Here is a 19,344-nt window from a genome sequence, read left to right as displayed (position 1 = left end):
GGGTGGTGATGTCTCGTGGTGAAGAAATACACGAGCTATCGTCTCCCGTCCATAGTTCGGATTTATACTGACCGTGCCGGGCTATACCGTTGCTGGCGTCGATGGCGCAGTTGTTGGCGCGGTAGCTCGCGTCGGCGTTGATGACTCTGCCGCTGGTATGGTTGACTGACTGGGTCGACGTCGGTGTGGCTTTATGTGATACCTGTACTCTCCCGCGTTGGTATATCGGTTCACGGGTGATTCAACGGACTATCCGCTTCGACTTGTCACTTTCACGGCTCTGTACTCGCTAACTCTTTTCTTGCTGTGGTCGTTGCTATTATAGAATTGCATACTCGTAATAAATGTGTTGATGATTTTGGTTTGCTCGACGACGTGTTGCGACCATGTTGTTACGATCGGTCGTGTGTCGGAAGAAGCTGTAGTTGTTGTTGTCGCATGGTTTGGGTTGTTAGGACCCCAAATCCGAAGGCTTTGAAGTTCCTCACAACACTGTAAACATATATATTGAATTAAAAGTTAAAATGTAAATACTTTGTACATAAAATGAAATTACTGAACTATTCACCTATGTACACATAAATTTACATATACATATTTATATATTTTTGTAAATTATTAAAATGCCAAATTTATATACATATTATTTTACATAAACATATGAAATACCTGATTTTTCTGCCAAAGGTATAACTACCTGTTCGGGGATCGCAAAACAAATTAAAATACCAGACAATGGAATTTCACGTCTTATTCATTTATTTGTCTTGAGTGAACTAAAAACTAATTACATGGTAATGAAGTGCTTAGTAGGTATCCGGGCATGATTCTATGCTGATTAGGTATATGTATATACGCGCATAATGCTAACTGTCTTGAATACAGGTTTTGAGTACAATATTATTGGACATGTTACAATTATTCGCATTGCGTTGAATTACAGTGGTGCTTAAATATATAGCATACAGGTATGGGCACTCTCACCCAACATACTCCCCCCATTGAAAGCTTCTTAGCTTTCAAGCGTTTTCCGTAAAAGGTAGAGGGGCGAGTTTATGAATTGCACGCCGTATAATTCCCTTTTTTGTTTGTAAATCGACCACTCGAATCTTTCCATCAGCACCCGGGATTGCACTTATGATAACAGCTAGAAGCCACTGCTGTGGCGGCAAATTATCTTCTTGAACAATCACGACCTGTCCGAGATTCACTTTTGTTTCTGTTTTGTTCCACTTCATACGCTGCTGAAGCTCCTGCAAATATTCGCGTCTCCATTGTTGCCAAAACTGATTTTTTAGGAAAGTTATTTGTTGAAATCTTGTCAATGAAGCCATATTTGTGTGACTCTCAACTTTCTCGGATGGTATAGCCTTAAGCGGTTTACCAATTAAAAAATGCGCTGGCGTTAACGCTGGCCCGTCATTAGGGTCGTTTGAGAGTGCAATTATAGGGCGCGAGTTTGATATTGCTTCAATTTCTATGAGCAATGATTGCAGCTCTTCGTACGTTAAATTTGCCTGGCCCATATTTTTTACTAAAAGCGTTTTTGCGGACTTTACCGCTGCCTCCCAAAGGCCACCAAAATGTGGTGCTCTCGGAGGTATAAAACGAAATTCAAGGCAATTTTCACTGCTGTAGTGCAACACTGCTTCCACACACCCTTGATTAAAGTGATTAGCGTGAAATTCTTTAAGCTTGTTGCTCGCACCTACAAAATTTGTGGCATTGTCACAGTATAGACGATATGGCGTGCCACGCCGAGAAATGAAGCGCTTTAGACAAAGCAGAAAGGAATTCGTCGACAAATCTGAGACAAGCTCGATGTGAGTGGCCTTTGAAGAAAAACATACAAAAATTGCCGCATATGTTTTATAAGGAGGCCTTCCTCGTATACGAAGAGAAGTGAAGAATGGCCCACAAAAATCTACTCCACATAGAGTAAAGGGAATTTGAGCTGTTACGCGATCTTTCGGCAAATCTCCCATAACTTGACTAATGAGTTTAGGTTTATAACGAAAGCAATGTACGCAATTGCGCACTATTTTTCGCACAACTTCGCATGCATTTACTACCCATATGCGCTGCCGAAGAATACTTAGTAAAACTTTGGATCCTGCATGTAAATTTGTATAATGCAGAAAGGAAATATACAGTTTTGTGAACCGGTGAGTTTTTGGAAGAATTGCTGGGTGTTTTTCTTCATAAGGCATGTCCGCATTTTGAAGACGTCCACCCACTCTAAGGATAAAAAAGGTTTTATTACCGATTTCCATTTCTTGAAGGAAAGGTGAAAGTCGTTGAAGGCTCGCTGTTAAAGATTGGCCCCTTTTTAGGCCTTTGATTTCTTGTTTATATTCTAACCCTTGTATGTTAGATACGATTCGCCAAAAGGCATCATCGAGCTCTCTTGACGAAGTTTGAGCGACATTATTTGCGATCAAATTTGGATTTGAAGGAACCGTATTGAAAATGCGGTATACGTATGCAATTATGCGGAGAATCTTACGAAATGATGAACAATTTTCAATAATATTGTTAAAAATGTTTTCTTGATAGTTTTCATTGTTGCACTTAAAGGATACAACATGCCGACGTTCTAAATCTAGCATTTCTGTGCACGCATCTAATACAGGCCATTTATCTTCATTGAAATAAAGGAATGGTGGTCCTGTAAACCACATTGTTTTAGGCACATCTGATGCGCTACATCCCCGAGATACAATATCTGCTGGATTACTTTTTGTTGGGACATGCCTCCAATAAATTTCTCTACTATTTTCTTGGATCTCTGAAACCCGATTTGCAACAAAACAATTTAATGTCGATGCATGCTGTTTGAGCCAATGTAAGACAATCTTAGAATCTGTCCAAAAGTAGACTTTCTGTACGTAGCTCTGAAGCTTGTGTTGGATATGATTCCACGTCCTATTGAGCAACAATGCTGCACATAGTTCGAGTTTTGGTATCGATTGGATTTTGATAGGAGCCACTTTTGATTTTGCTGTAAGAAGCGTGCACCGAACGGAACCTTGCACGAGCGTCCGAACGTAAATTGCACAGCCGTAGGCACGAGATGATGCATCTGCGAAACCATGAATTTCGCTGACACAGTGCGGATACGTGAAGACAAATCTTGGAACTTCTATATTGTTAATTTGTGGTAGGTCCTCTGAGATTTGTAGCCATAAGTCGGCTACACCCGCTGGCAGAGGATCATCCCACTCAATTTGTTGAATCCATAACTCCTGCATCAAGATTTTGCATCGAATTACGATGGGGCTAAGTAAGCCTAATACGTCATAGATTCTAGCCACGCATGACAAAATAGACCGCTTGGTAATTTTTTCATTACTGAGACATTCAAACCTAAAACAAATCATGTCAACCATCGGCTTCCAGGACATACCCAATGCCTTTGTGATAGTTTCATTGCCTGACTTTATGGGAGTTTCACTTGCTTTCTCCGAGACTACACTTGAACTGTTTGAGTTCCATTTTGCTAAGTGCAGCCCTGAGCGGGAGAGCAGTTCAGTAACTTCGCTTCGAATTTGTTGCAGCCCTTCTTCAGTGTCAGAGCCAGTCAACAAATCGTCAACGTATAGGTCCTCTTTTAAAACTTTAGCACCAATAGGGAAGGTGTCTTGAAAGGAGTCAGCGATAAAGAAAACGCATCGGATTGCAAGGAAAGGGGCTGAGGCCATACCATATGTCACGGTATTCAACTGATATATATTTATTGGCTCATCCTTGGTTTTTCGCCATAAAATCAACTGAAAGTTACGGTCAGTTTCGTTGATTAGAAACTGTCGGTACATTTTCGAAATATCGGCTGTTAATGCGTAACGATTTAGGCGAAAAGACAAAAGAGTTATAAGCAACTCTTGTTGGATGGTGGGTCCTACCATTAGAATGTCATTCAGTGAGCGATTTGATGAAGTTAATGCAGACGCATCAAACACTACTCGCAGTTTTGTTGTGATACTTTCTGGGCGCAAAACACAATGATGTGGTATAACATAGTGTTGGTGCACAAGATTAGCCCTGCCGATCTTCGACATATGCGCTAAACTTTCATATTCATTCATGAAGTCGCAATACATGTTATGTAAAGTTTCATCCCGATATAAGCGCCGCTCAAGTGAAAGAAATCTTTTGCGAGCTAGTTCAAATGAACTTCCCAAAACTGATGGAGATTCTTTAAACGGTAGACTGACTTGTATACGCCCACTCTTAGTGACTGCAACATTGTCACAGAAGTGTTTTTCACAACGCTTTTCCTCTTCTGATAATGGCGAGGAGTGTTGAGCAACTTCTTCCACCTCCCAGAATTTACGTAGCAATTCGTTAAGACTTGTGGAGTCTGCAGCCATGTTGCATGTTAGTGATTGAGGTTTTGCGTTAACCTCAACCTTTCCGCCAACTATCCACCCTAATGCACTATTTCTTAAAGAAGGCAAACCTCTGCCAAGGGAAATATTCTCGTTATAGATAATTTCGAAGAATATTTCTGTACTAATCAAGATATCAACTCGCTGAGGCTTGTTAAACAAAGGGTCTGCTAGATTGATTCCTTCTGGAATATTCCAATTTTCCGTTCGTATATATTCGCCGGGTTGTTTTGCCGATATTGATTTAGTAAGCGCAAAACGAGCTGACCATTCGAAGTCAGTAAACCGTGACCGAATTGTGGCAGTTACAGCGTGTTTGATTTGAGTGTGTATGTCTGCAATGCCCGAAATATCTTGATTGAACTGTAAGCGACTGAGTTGCAAACGTTTTGCAGTTTCTTCGGTCATGAAATTGACTTCGGAACCAGAATCTAAAAGTGCGCGAACAGGCTGAAAAATTCCGAACTTGTCTTTCACCATGACAACAGCAGTTGGTATTATGGCTCTTTTAAATGATCGAGCAACCATGGGCATTGTATTTCCTTGTCCTAAGGTGCTTTGAGCACTGAAGACTTGTAGAGTATTCGAATCAATAGCATGATTAACAGAAGCCACGGCTGATGGTTTAGCAACAGAAAAGACATGTAGGTGCGTGTGATGAGATGCTTTACACACGCGGCATTTAAATTTAGATGGACATTTAGTGGCTGCATGCCCCTTGCGCAAACAATTTACACACATTCCGGAACGTTTTACAAAGTCAAATCTTTCATTGACTGGAAGCGCCAGGAAGGCAGAGCAGCTTCCTATTACGTGTTCTGAGCAATTACAGTAGAAGCAAGTCAACTTAGAGTTAACAAAGGCATGCGATTTCTGTTGGTTGGCTTTAGTCTTGAAATCTCGTTGTTGCTCGCGAGGTTCCGAACCTTTAACACGGCTTTCGAGAAGCTGACAACGCCGAGTAAGAATAGCGTAGCATTGATCCCAAGTGGGGAGTGAAGTTTGTTCTTGTTTTTCTTCATACATGATTTTTGAGCCGTTATCTATCTTTGCTAAAACTATATGGATTATCATTGAGTTTAAAATATCGATTTCTGATCCTAACGAAAGCAAAGATGAGCGAATCGCAGATACCTTGTCTATCATTGTGCGTAGAGCTGTGGGATCGGCTTTGTTAATTGCTTGTAAACTAAACAACGACGAAACGTAATCTAGGAAAATAAGAACGTCGTTGTCGTAACGCTCTTTCAAACGTGCTAGTGCCTTCGAGTAATTTTCTTCTGTTATTTGAAATGGCTCTACTATAGCCAAAGCTTGTCCCGAAAGACAATTTATTAAATAATTGAACTTTTCTATTGTTGGGATCGAGGAATCATTATTAACAAGATTTGAAAATGAATGCGAAAATCTTTTATAGTCGCAATATTTACCATCAAACTTCGGTAATTTTAGTTTCGGCAATCGATTTGGATGGGTGAAGGGATGGCTGCTAGAAGCATTCGCAAAGCTTGCGTCGACTATGCTTGCATGCCGCCCTTTATTCAAAAGCCGCATAATCTTTCCTTTTACCTCAATATAATTTTCCTCTATGTCGCTCCTAGAATTATCTTCGGGGTTAATCTTTTCTATTTGACCCTGTATGTGGCTTATTTGCTTAAAATGAGATTCCAATATTTGGAGTCTGCACTCTAATGTGATGGAATCTGCTGACTCCCCTTCTTTTTCTACCTTTGTTTTCATGTTCGTTATATTTCGTTTCATAATGGATCTTTGTTGTTTTAAAGACGATAAAGCTTCAGCGCTTTGTTGGGACTCATCCTCATTTCCCATTTTTACGAAAGCTCAGGGTAACAAATCGACAAATAAAGGCTAACTATTTAACAATTGCGCAGAACTCGCGGTAGAAATTTAACGAATATAATAATACCGCTGATAATTCCAAGAGAACACTTATGCTGTTCTACTGAAGAAAATCTAATGATATATGAATGAGCGCAAGAGCTTCAGCAGTAAAAACCCTCTATGTTTGCTTCTTTCGCTAAAAGCTACCAAATTGAAGTAAATCTGAAGGGGGCAAATCAAAAACTGCATGTGAGTAATGCAATGAATTTGACTATCGTTACGAGCTAGAGTCTTTTGTATATGATGCAACCCGCTGCTGATGACAAGAAGTATGCGGGGAATGTGTAGTTATGTCAATGATATTCGTATAAAGAATATATTGGGTGAGAGCGTTACAGAATTTTTTTTTTTTTTTTATTTGTAAGCACTTAAATGTTTTTAAATAATAACCAGCTATTACAGTTATCTCTGGCTTATTGTGGAATTTTGTGTGCATAGGTGCATATACTTATTTATATATGTTTCTATATACCTATGTATGTCTGTACGTAAATAATTATCTGCGTTCCAGACGAAACTGTACTCAAAGAGAACTTAACTAATTTGCAATAAAATGTATGTTTGTATGAACTCAGTGCGAGACGGACATATGCAGATTTTACATACAACTCCTAAAATCTTTATATAAGTGGATGCATATACCTATTTTGCTTTGTAGTTTTTTTTTTTTTTTTACATGTGTGCATAAGTATATGGAAGTATTACCTTTCGAGTCATATGAATATATATGATAAGAAATACGACTTACAGTAGCTGATGATGAATTCCTTTTTTTTTTTTTTTTTACTTGGTTGGTGAAATGACGTTTTTTACTAGAAATAACGCTCACTCGCTGTTGATCCTTGCGAAGGTAATTTTTTGATCAACTTATGCCCTTTAGTGTAGATGATTTAGGTTATCTGACTGCTTTGTATAGGTTGACTGTTTAGGCCTGATTCTCGAGACGATGGAGCAGCTCTTGAATGATGGTTCTTGTGCTCCTGAAACATCAACTTGATGGGTTTTGTTGACGACTGAATTCCGCAACCGGGTATTTGATGAATGTACAAATTTGTTGTTTGTAGACCTCGTATTTAGACCTCAGTGTCGGCAGAAACATGCACTTTAGGTCTTTAAACTTTATTAGTTATGCTGGACCAGTGATACGCGTGGACCCAACGAAATTAATTTTGTGTTTATTTATTGAGATTACAGGAGAAGTCCTGTCACGGTCGCCAAAATGTTCGGGGATCGCAAAACAAATTAAAATACCAGACAATGGAATTTCACGTCTTATTCATTTATTTGTCTTGAGTGAACTAAAAACTAATTACATGGTAATGAAGTGCTTAGTAGGTATCCGAGCATGATTCTATGCTGATTAGGTATATGTATATACGCGCATAATGCTTACTGTCTTGAATACAGGTTTTGAGTACAATATTATTGGACATGTTACAATTATTCTCATTGCGTTGAATTACAGTGGTGCTTAAATAAATAGCATACAGGTATGGGCACTCTCACCCAACACTACCTACAAGTAGAACTTAAATCGAACCCCCCATGTAAAATGGAAGTTAGGCGCGAAGCTTAGAATTTACAAATGTACAAGGCGCGAAGCTAAGAATTTACAAATGTTAAAAAAACACAAAAGAAAGCACAACAGGCTATAGTGTTAACTACTTTGTATTCTTTACTTTAATTTTTAAAATAATTTTTAATTGAGTTTTCGTGTTAACTTAAAATTTTTGAATAACTTCAAAAAAAGAAATTTCTAATTATTTGGAAAATATTTAAACGCAAAAATAAATAAAAATAAATTTTATATTTCTAACCGAAAATAAAAGAGTTTTTTTTTAAATATCAACCTGAATGTTGATATACTGGCGATCCTACCAACGGACCTATATCATTATTTGATACAATTATTGAATGTGGCGCATTACGTATCGGAGATCTACTGACTAATACAATACCGCAAATAGAAGTGCAGCTAAGTGACGTGCTACCAAAGAAAATTTGTTAGTTGCCTGAACTAATTACAAACTATCTACCCGTTTCAGCAAATCATCTATCTACTCTCAACATTTGTGCGGTACATCTGTTAACACTAGTGAGAAGAAATAAACAATTAACACAAATATCGAACAGGATGAGTGCCGTTATGTGATATAGAAAAAAGAATAAAAAAAATAAAAATAAAAATCTTTACAGCGGCAGCCGCTGGAACTTAACAAAAATAACTTAATTAATTGTTAAAACTTTGAGAGAAATAATAAAACAGTTAAAAACGCAACAAAAATTTTCAAATAATTAAAAAATTTAATTTTTGAGTGAGTTTTTGCAACACATTACAACATATTTTTAAGTTACGCAATATAAGAACGCTAAAAACGAGAAGCGTAAATACACTAAAACTCATTTATTAAAAATAAATGCCAGATCAAAACAATACTGCCACTGTTGCAAATACAACCACAGCTGTAGAAAATTGATCCAGCACTACTCAGGAAGTTTCATCGTCATATAGTGTACCGTTTATTGGAACCATTCATCTTTAACGTCCTCTACACAAATAAGAACATCATTATATTTGAAAGCCATTGCATATTTAAGTTTATCAATCAACTCTTCCATAGTAATAAAATCGTAAATATAAATTTTAAATAATTTTAACTTTTTCCAAATACAATTTTTATTTTAATATTAAATTAAAATTTCAAATTTATTTTAAGATTATTTTTATATCTTAAAATTTTTAATATAAATTATTGAAATTTACGTATTTTTTATATAAAATTAAATATTGTATTCAAATTGTTAACTCCCTTTCCAAAAAAATTCTTAAATATTTCCTAATTTTCAAATTTTTCATTTAATTTTTTTTTTTTCATATGGTTCTGCGTTCACCAATACGAACTCGTAATTTTACAAATTGTGAAAATCAAAATAACAACCATACAAATAACATCAAGACTCACAATACAACTCAAAATTCTAACATTAATACAACACAAAACAACATCTCTAATATAACACAAGATACTTCAACACAAGATAACTTTACAAATTTTCCTTCTACTAAATCTATTAAATTACCACAATTTTGGCAAGATTTTCCTGATGCCTGGTTTTTACTTGTTGAAGGACAATTTGAAATTAATAATATCACTGATGATAATTTAAAATTTCAAAATGTTCTATTTACCCTTCAACGAGATACTATTTCTAAAATTTTTGACATTATTAACCCTCCTCCTCTTTTCAATAAATATAATACAATTAAAAAGATTTTCACTTAGTGAAGAAAAAAGATTAGAAGAATTATTTTCAAAAACTGAACTTGGTGATCGTTCACCATCTGAATTATTCAGATTTATGAAATCACTTATAGGTACTGACTCCATTGTAAGTCAAGAATTACTTTTCAAATTATGGATTCGTAAATTACCACAAGTAGATATTATGGGATGGTACTCACTAGTTTATATGCAGAGTTGCGGACTATATAGGCTGCTGAGGACGTGCCCGACAGTAATGACTCCGTGACGGCGATGATGTGCGGTTGCTGAGGTTGTTCTTGTTATCGCTGTTCTTCTCTGTTCCACCCGTAGTTAATAGCACCCCACAATGTAATCAGCGAATTTCTGCTTTTATGATTTAAATGCACCTTTCTGTTGGATGACGATGAAGTTGGAATTTTGAGGCTGTACCCGGAATCGTTCGATGATTTCACTTTTCTTTTCACGGACCAGTTTAGGTTGTTGAAATACACGATATTTTTTATTGAAATTACAAACAAAACTTATCAATCTGATCATATAAAGCGCAACCAACATTTGCCCCCATTAATGAAATGAAATAACTAGATTTTCATGCGAAGGGCAAATTGAGAACACTGTATATGTATTATATTTACAAGATTTTCAGATCTTCAAAAACTATATTGAAAAACTATATTAAAATTTTGAACAAAGAAAATTTAGCAAGAAGTTCTGAACTGGCAAAGATGATAATAATCGAATTCTATGTATATACAAAAGGTGGTGGTTTTTTGACAGGTTGACGATCATGCCATATCGCCATCCTGTATTTGCGGCGAATTAAATTTGGTGGATTTTGCGCGATGGAGGCTGCCACACGTCCATGAGGAGACCCAATGGGAACTCTAAAGGTAGATACAATGCATCGATTCTAGGGATACTTCAATATAAAAAATACAATTCAATAATCGGATACAATGCAAGATATGGGTTATATATAAATTCATAGATATTCGATACAATACAATTCAATAATCGAATATAATACCAAGTACGGGTTAAATATATAAATTCATAGAGCTACGTATAAAAAAGGAGAGAGATGGGACGGATGACAGCCTACACCGCGTAACCATCTGGTCTTTCGAGGTAGAGCGAAACCTCAGAGCCCCCAGTGCTCACCCCCAATGAATAAATACAAGGGGTTTTTCAAAGCAAAACAAGGTGGCTCATCCCGCAGCCAATACCTTGGAGCCCCCAGTGCTCTCCCCCCAATGAATAAATACAAGGTGTAACAGGTACATAGTGACCTCTCTCTAAATAAATTTAAAAATAACAAACAAATACATTAAAATAAAGATATCATAAATAAGGTGTACCGATGCTTTGCATCGTCCCGTATTTTAAATACACCATAAACAAAGTAAAATAACATACAGTCCATTAAAATAGTAATTTATGAAATAAAAAAGATAATAAATTTAAAAAAAATGCTTGCTTGCAGTGGGCTTTGAACCCGCAACCCCAAACGCGTGAGTCGGGTACGTCATCCACTGTGCCACGACTCATACGCCTACAAGCGCATCCAATTACTCCCTTATAACTCATATTAAACTGCTCGCCCTCAACTGCCCCACGCTTAGCTAACAAGAAATACAAATCCATTTAACTTCTAGTAACAATCAAAATAAAGATGAAACAATTATTTTAGCTGACAAACTTTTTGATTTAATCAACAAACCTCATTCTTCCCAATCTCCTGTAGTCTCAAGTATAAATAATAATATTTTAGAACAATGCGTTAAAAATTTAACTGAATTAACCACGGCTATTTTTCAAAATTTAAATAAAATTTCTAATGATATTAATCAATTACAAATCCGTTCAAGATCTAAAGATAGAAATAGATCTAAATCTCGAAATTTTTCAAGATCAAAATATTTTTCAAATAATCGTAATTTTTATTCACAAACAAATATTTGTTGTTATCACAAAAAATTTAAGAATAACGCTCTTAAATGTATACCCCCATGCAACTTTAATCAAAATGATAATTCAAATTCCGAACAAAATTTAAACTGAAACGATCCATTATGACGGTGACGGATAATGGAACTATTATTAAACCTACTCGTCGCCTATTCATATTTGATAAATTCAATAAACTTAATTTTCTTATCGATACCGAAGCAGTTGTATCAGTTATTCCTTTTTCTAAATTTAAAATTTATAAAAGAAATTCGGATCTTACTTTGACTGCAGCAAACGGTTCTTCAATTGAAACTTTCGGTACAAAACTACTTAAAATTGATTTAGGCTTAAGAAGAGATTTTGAATTTCCATTTATTATTGCGAATATTGATACACTAATTTTAGGAGCAAACTTTTTAGAAAAATTCGGAATTATTGTCAATATTAAAAATAAAGAAATAATGGATTCTACTACAAAAATTAAAGTTACTGGATCTTCTGGATTTTCTGATATTTTCTCACTCAAAATTCCTATTATCGAAATTACTTAATGAATTTCCACCTATTACCTGTGAACCAGATTATACTAAAAAAGTTAAACACCATACGGTTCACAGGATAGAAACAAAAGGTATTTTACCATTTTCGAAACCCAGACGTCTTGATCCAATCAAACTTAAAATTGCTAAAGCTGAATTTGAATTCTTAATTAAAACAGGTATATGCAGACCCTCTAATTCTCCTATTGCCTCTCCACTTCATCTTGTTCCTAAAAAAGAACCAAATGATTGGAGACCTTGCGGAGACTATCGAAGACTTAATTTTATTACTACACCAGATCAGTATCCTTTACCACATATCCACGATTTAACAATTGATTTAAAAAACAAGCAAATTTTTTCCAAAATTGATCTTGTGCGTGCTTACCACCAAATTCCAATGGCAGTAGAAGACATTCATAAAACTGCAATAACTACCCCTTTTGGAATGTTTGAATTCGTAAGAATGCCTTTCGGTTTACGAAACAGTGCTCAAACTTTCCAACGCTTTATTAATGAAGTATTTTCTGATTTCGATTTTGTATTTACATACATTGATGACATTCTTATTGCCAGTGATAACGAAGATCAACATATAAATCATTTAAAATCAGTTTTCAAAAGACTTGAAGAATATAATTTAAATATTAAACCTTCAAAATGTACTCTCGGTGTAAATAAATTAAATTTCTTAAGTTACGAAATTTCAGGCGAAGGTATTAAACCATCTTTAGATCGAATTGAAATCATAACTAATTTTGAAAAACCAATTTCTATAAATAAATTACAAAAATTTTTAGGTATGATAAATTACTATCACAGATATATTAAAATGTTAGCAACAGAACTTAGTCCTCTGCATGAAATGTTAACACATTCAATTAAAAACAAACTTAAACAATTAAATTGGACAAATGAAACATCAACAGCTTTCGAAAATGTTAAAAACTTTTTGCTAAAAATACTTTACTTACACATTTCGACAAAAATGGTTCTTTATCATTAGCAGTAGATGCATCAAATGTTGCTATTGGAGCAGTTCTTCAACAAACTAGCAATAATATACTAGAACCCTTAGCTTATTTTTCAAGAAAATTAACTACAACAGAAACTAAATATTCAACATTTGATCCTGAACTTTTGGCAATTTATAATTCAATTTAACATTTTAAACATTTTCTTGAAGGTAGAACTTTTACAATTTATACTGATCATAAACCTTTAATTCATGTTCTAAATTCTAAAGTAGATAGATCTTCTCGTCAACTACGTCATCTTGAATATATTGCTCAATTTACAAATGATATTCAATATATATGTGTGATGTTTCTCTACAACTTTTTCGACCTTATGTTCCACATTCTATGAGAATAATTATATTTGACAAAATTCACTCATTATCTCATCAAGTATAAGAACAACTAGAAAATTAATTCAAAATAAACATTATTGGCCTAACATGCGTAAAGAAATTAACGATTGGACTTCATCTTGCATCGATTGTCAAAAGTCCAAAATTTCAAGACATACTAAATCTCCTATTCAAAAAATTCAAATACCATCAGGTCGTTTTGAACATATTCATATGGATATTGTTGGACCTCTTCCAGTTTGAAATGAAAGTTGTTATATGTATTTAATTAGCGAGCTTTGCTCATATTGCTTTATACAATGGTTTTTGTAATTGATATTAGAGAAAAATTGTAAGTTTACAAACGGCGATGGTTACTAGGACATGTTTCTGAATTTCACTTCTTCATCAGCTAGCTTTTCGGGAGCTGAGCGTTGAACTCGAGTCTCCCGCTGTTACTATTATATCAATATGATCATATGTATTTAATTAGCGAGCTTTGCTCATATTGCTATTGAAAGCTTAGTAACATTTGTTCGGATTTTTACAGTATTTGTTTTTAATACTTCCGCTGTTACTATTATATCAATATGATCATATGTATTTAATTAGCGAGCTTTGCTCATATTGCTTTATACAATGGTTTTGAATTTCACTTCAGAAACATGTCCTAGTAACCATCTCCTTTTGTAAACTTACAATCTTTCTCTAATATCAATTACAAAAACCATTGTATAAAGCAATATGAGCAAAGCTCGCTAATTAAATACATATGATCATATTGATATAATATTAACAGCGGAAGTATTAAAAACAAATACTGTAAAAATCCGAACAAATGTTACTAAGCTTTCAAAAGCACGCCTAAAAATCATATCCACACCATTAGGAATAAACTACATACAGAGTGTATGTGCCTACATGGTGATCAAAAGGAATATAAACAAAAAAGGCAACTCTTAGAGACCAATTGTACAGCGAACAACGGAACATTCATATGGCGTAGCAGCTAAAAAAGGCTTGCACTGATATGAATGTTGGAGACTCGAGTTCAACGCTCAGCTCCCGAAAAGCTAGCTGATGAAGAAGTGAAATTCAGAAACATGTCCTAGTAACCATCGCCGTTTGTAAACTTAAAATTTTTCTCTAATATCAATTACAAAAACCATTGTATAAAGCAATATGAGCAAAGCTCGCTAATTAAATACATATGATCATATTGATATAATAGTAACAGCGGAAGTATTAAAAACAAATACTGTAAAAATCCGAACAAATGTTACTAAGCTTTCAAAAGCACGCCTAAAAATCATATCCACACCATTAGGAATAAACTACATACAGAGTGTATGTGCCTACATGGTGATCAAAAGGAATATAAACAAAAAAGGCAACCCTTAGAGACCAATTGTACAGCGAACAACGGAATATTCATATGGCGTAGCAGCTAAAAAAGGCTTGCACTGATATGAATGTTGGAGACTCGAGTTCAACGCTCAGCTCCCGAAAAGCTAGCTGATGAAGAAGTGAAATTCAGAAACATGTCCTAGTAACCATCGCCGTTTGTAAACGAAAGTTGTTATATTTTAACAATTATTGATAGATTTTCCCGTTGGCCTGAAGCTTATCCACTTAAAGATATTTCAACAAATACTATAGTAAAAACTTTTATTCAAAATTATATACCACGATTTGGTATACCATTGAATATTACAGTAGATCAAGGTTCATAATTCACCTCAAAATTTTTTACAGAATTAACTAAACTTTTACGTTCTCATAAAATTCATACATCTCCTTACCATCCCCAAGCAAATGGCATGATAGAGAGATTTCATCGAACTTTAAAAGCAGCAATTATAGCATCAAACGACTCGGTTCATTGGTCTGACATTTTACCATTCATTCTACTTGGTTTACGAACTTCTATTAAAGAAAATTTAAAATGTTCATCTGCTGAACTTGCTTATGGCCAAACACTTAGAATACCTGGTGAATTAATTATTTCAAATAGTAATAAAGAACGTGATTTTTCTAATGACGCTCTTCATAAAATAAGAGAATATTTTTCTCTTGTTCGTTCTAAAGTTTTTCATCATAACCAAGAAAACTTTTTCGTTCCTAAAAAATTAGAAAATTGTGAATATGTTTTTGTTAAAATTCTTCGTAAATCTAATTTAGAATCACCTTATGAAGGACCTTTTAAAGTTATCTCTAAGAAACATAAAACATTTACAATTCAATACAAAAATACTAATAAAAATATTTTAATTGATTTACTTAAACCAGCAAACATACTTATTAACACTAATTTAAATACAAATAAAAATACATTAAACAACAAAAAACAAAAAATGTTACATTTAATATTAATTAATAATTTGTATGTTTTAAATTTTCTTGGAGGGGGAGTAAATATAGTGTTAACTACTTTGTATTCTTTAGTTTAATTTTTAAAATAATTTTTAATTGAGTTTCCGTGTTAACTTAAAATTTTTGAATAACTTCAAAAAAAGAAAATTCTAATTAGTTCGAAAATATTTAAACTCAAAAATAAATAAAAATAAATTTTATATTTCTAACCGAAAATAAAAGAGTTTTTTTTAAATATCAACCTGAATGTTGATACAGGCATACCTAGTTAATCTAATGTAAGCATACAGGCGTGTGTACATATGTATGTTAAGTGAAGTTATTTGAAGATTAAAACAAAAGGAGAATGTATCACAATAGAAGTGTTAAATAGATATAATTTTAATGGCTAAGCATTTTTATTGTAATATCACCGTTTTCCTGTGCGCAAATTAGTATAAAAGGGCGACAAATCCTTAAGTAAATTGAGCAGTTAGATAGCACTAGCTAGGTATAGTAGTTTACTGGTTAAACTGGTCAGCGAACAGTACACCTGGGGGCTTTCACCTCACGAGTACTTAGTCAATATATTTGTTGGGCGGTTCTCACCCCCATCAACCGGAAGGATTAGTTGATGGTTTTCACCTCCGCTACCCTTTAATAAGCCAGGCTTAGAAATAAGATAAAATAATAATTTGGAAAAAATAAATACATACAAACGTTTTGTACATAACTACGGGCTTTCTTTTACTAGGTACCTAACTCTATTCTAGGGAATTCTGAACGGACCGAGTTCTACCTCGGCATAAGTAAAGGTCCGTCACAAATGGCACCCGAGCAGGGACTCTAATCAGAGTAATCAAAACCGGGAGAATCCACAGCACAAGAACCACACAGAGGATTTCGAGACACAAACTACAGACGATTGCGAGATAAAAAATGTCCAGAGGAAAAGGCACAGAGTGTATAAAAGGCACTATATGGGGTAGGGTGCACTAGAGAAGCCCTTCACTTCAATAAATAAACGCGCAAACACTTTCGGTTTAAATATAAATTACAAACTTTATTATAAATTATTTATTTTTTCAATTGACACTTAACTTTGAGTCGAGTATAATTCTTTAGGTTAGCGGCGTGAGCAGTTAAGTTGATGGTGAATAACTAATTTTACAACGGCCCAGCACATTCCACTGGACCGTTTACTTCTTTTACTGAGAGCATATATATGTATGTGCGTATACAAAGATATGTGTACGCTAAACAGTAATTATGTTTCTTATTTACAGGATTCTTCAAGCAGGTAAATATACATGGTATTCCAAAAGGGTGAGTATAGAATAAAGGTAAGTAATTTTAAGCAAATATTTCATATAGGTAAATATTTCAAAGGTAAGTAAAAGGTAAGTATTTATAATATCAGTATTAGAAATTAATTCATTTCAATATAATTATAATTTTTCTTTTCAGATAATATGTATGTATTATATATATACATTTATTTTAATCCTCAAACTCTATGAGGTTCTCGCTCATGTCTTCAACATGCCGGCGGGCCTGGGGCCAGGTGATCTCCATGAGATCCTGCAGCTCCTCCAGCGTTTCTTTGGCTTGATTGAATAAGCCGCGAAGGCGCCTTTGGAGGATAGGACGACGTGATTGGCGCGGCTTCTCTACACGACCGCGCTGGGACTGGGTAGTGGACTTCGGCCTGGTTGCCGTGCTAGTTCGCCGTTTCTGATTCCTCGGAGGTCGATTTGTTTCGCGGTCATGATTTGGCGCGCGTTTTGATAGAGCGCGGGGGGCCTGTGAAGCAGAGTATGGTGTGCTAGCCCGCAGCGACGACAACTTGTTGGAGAGTCACATGCGTCCGTTACATGTGAGGTGGCTAAACAATTTATGCAGTAACGGTGCGCCTTTGCGGATTCATAGCGCTCGTCTGGAGTCATAGCCAGAAAAGCGCGGCAAAATCGAAGTGAGTGAATGCGACAGCAGAGGCGGCACTTCCGATAATCCTTGGATCTGGAAAGAAACGTCGAAAAACCTTATTAGAATGGGGTATGTGTGATGAGGAGAGATTACATTCGGGTAACATGAGGGGTCCTATAAAAACTGAGGAATACGATTAGGCGGGGGGTAACAGACAGAGTTTCGTTATGTTGCGAGTGACAGTTCCGCCCTCGGTTCGGATATCTACTACGCGAACACTTTGATCACGAGCAGTATAAAGTTTTGTGATTCAGCCTAACCGCCATTCATTGGGAGGTAAGAGATCGTCTTTAATGACGACGAGGTCACCTTCCTTAATGTTGGCTTCTTGGCGTTGCCATTTTTATCGCTTGTGGAGTTTCTGCAGGTATTCGGTTTTCCAGCGTTTGCTGAATTGGTGATGCAGTACCTTTAGCTTTTGCCATTTGTTCACTAAAGAGAGGTTCTCACAGTTAGGCTCAGGAATAGACAGAAGGGGAGCACCGCGTATAAAATGACCTGGATTTAAAGCTTTTAGATCGTCGGGGTCTTGTGACATTGGTGAAAGCGGTCTGGAGTTGAGGACCGCTTCTATGCGAATGAGGAGAGTGTTGAACTCCCCAAAAGTAAACTTCTGATTTCCGGCAACCTTGGTTAGGTGAATTTTAAAACTTCTCACTGCTGCTTCCCACAATCCTCCCATGTGGGGGGCGTACGGAGGTATAAACTGCCATGAGAGTCCATGGATAGCATATTTGCTTACGATGTCTTCGGCAGCTTCCTGGAGAAATATGGTAAACTCGCGTTGCAGGCTGCGTTGGGCTCCTATAAATGTCTTACCATTATCGGACATAACCTTTGAGGGGATGCCTCGACGGCCCACAAAACGGGCGAATGCTGCTTTGAAAGCTTCAGTGGTGAGGTCTGAGCAGACTTCGAAATGTATGGCTTTGGTGGAAAAGCATACGAAAACGCAGACGTATGATTTGGCGTATGATGCACGTCGGAGAGTTGACGTTTTTACGAGGAAAGGCCCTGCAAAATCTACTCCAATGGTATGAAAGGGCAGTGAGTAAGTTACGCGCTATGGTGGTAGAGCGGCCATAACTTGAGATTTCATTTTTTGCTTATAGATAGTGCATTTCTTGCACTGAAATATGCATTTTTTCACCCTTTGTTTCAGGCGGGGAATATAATATTCTTGTTGGACCATGCGGATCATAAGTTGTGTATCGGCATGGAATAAGGTCGCATGGAGGAAGTCCAAAAGGAGAGCGCAGTAGCGTGAGTTGTCGGGTATGATTATGGGGTGCTTTTCGTTGTGACTCATGTCTGCATAGGCGAGGCGTTCATCTACGCGTAATAGTCCCATTTCGTCTAAGACCGGGTTGAGCGGGAGCAACGAACTTCCTTCTCCGAGAGACTTTGCAGGTTTGAGGTCTGCAATCACTTTTTCATACTGGTTTTGCTGAGCGTTCGCAATGAGCTGCACCTTTGCCTGACGAATCTCTTCCTGGGTGAGATGAATTGTGGAGGGCATCAGCTGTTTCCCGGACTTCGAGACAAATCGGCGAATGTAAGCGAGGACTCTCAATGCTCGAGCGAGTGACGAAAACCGGTCCAGAAAGTCA

The sequence above is a fragment of the Eurosta solidaginis genome, chromosome X (assembly GCF_040869045.1).
Source record: "Eurosta solidaginis isolate ZX-2024a chromosome X, ASM4086904v1, whole genome shotgun sequence".
In the NCBI taxonomy this organism is placed as follows: domain Eukaryota; kingdom Metazoa; phylum Arthropoda; class Insecta; order Diptera; family Tephritidae; genus Eurosta; species Eurosta solidaginis.
The sequence above is the reverse complement of the archived record's forward strand: the minus strand, read 5'-3'. Positions refer to the sequence as shown.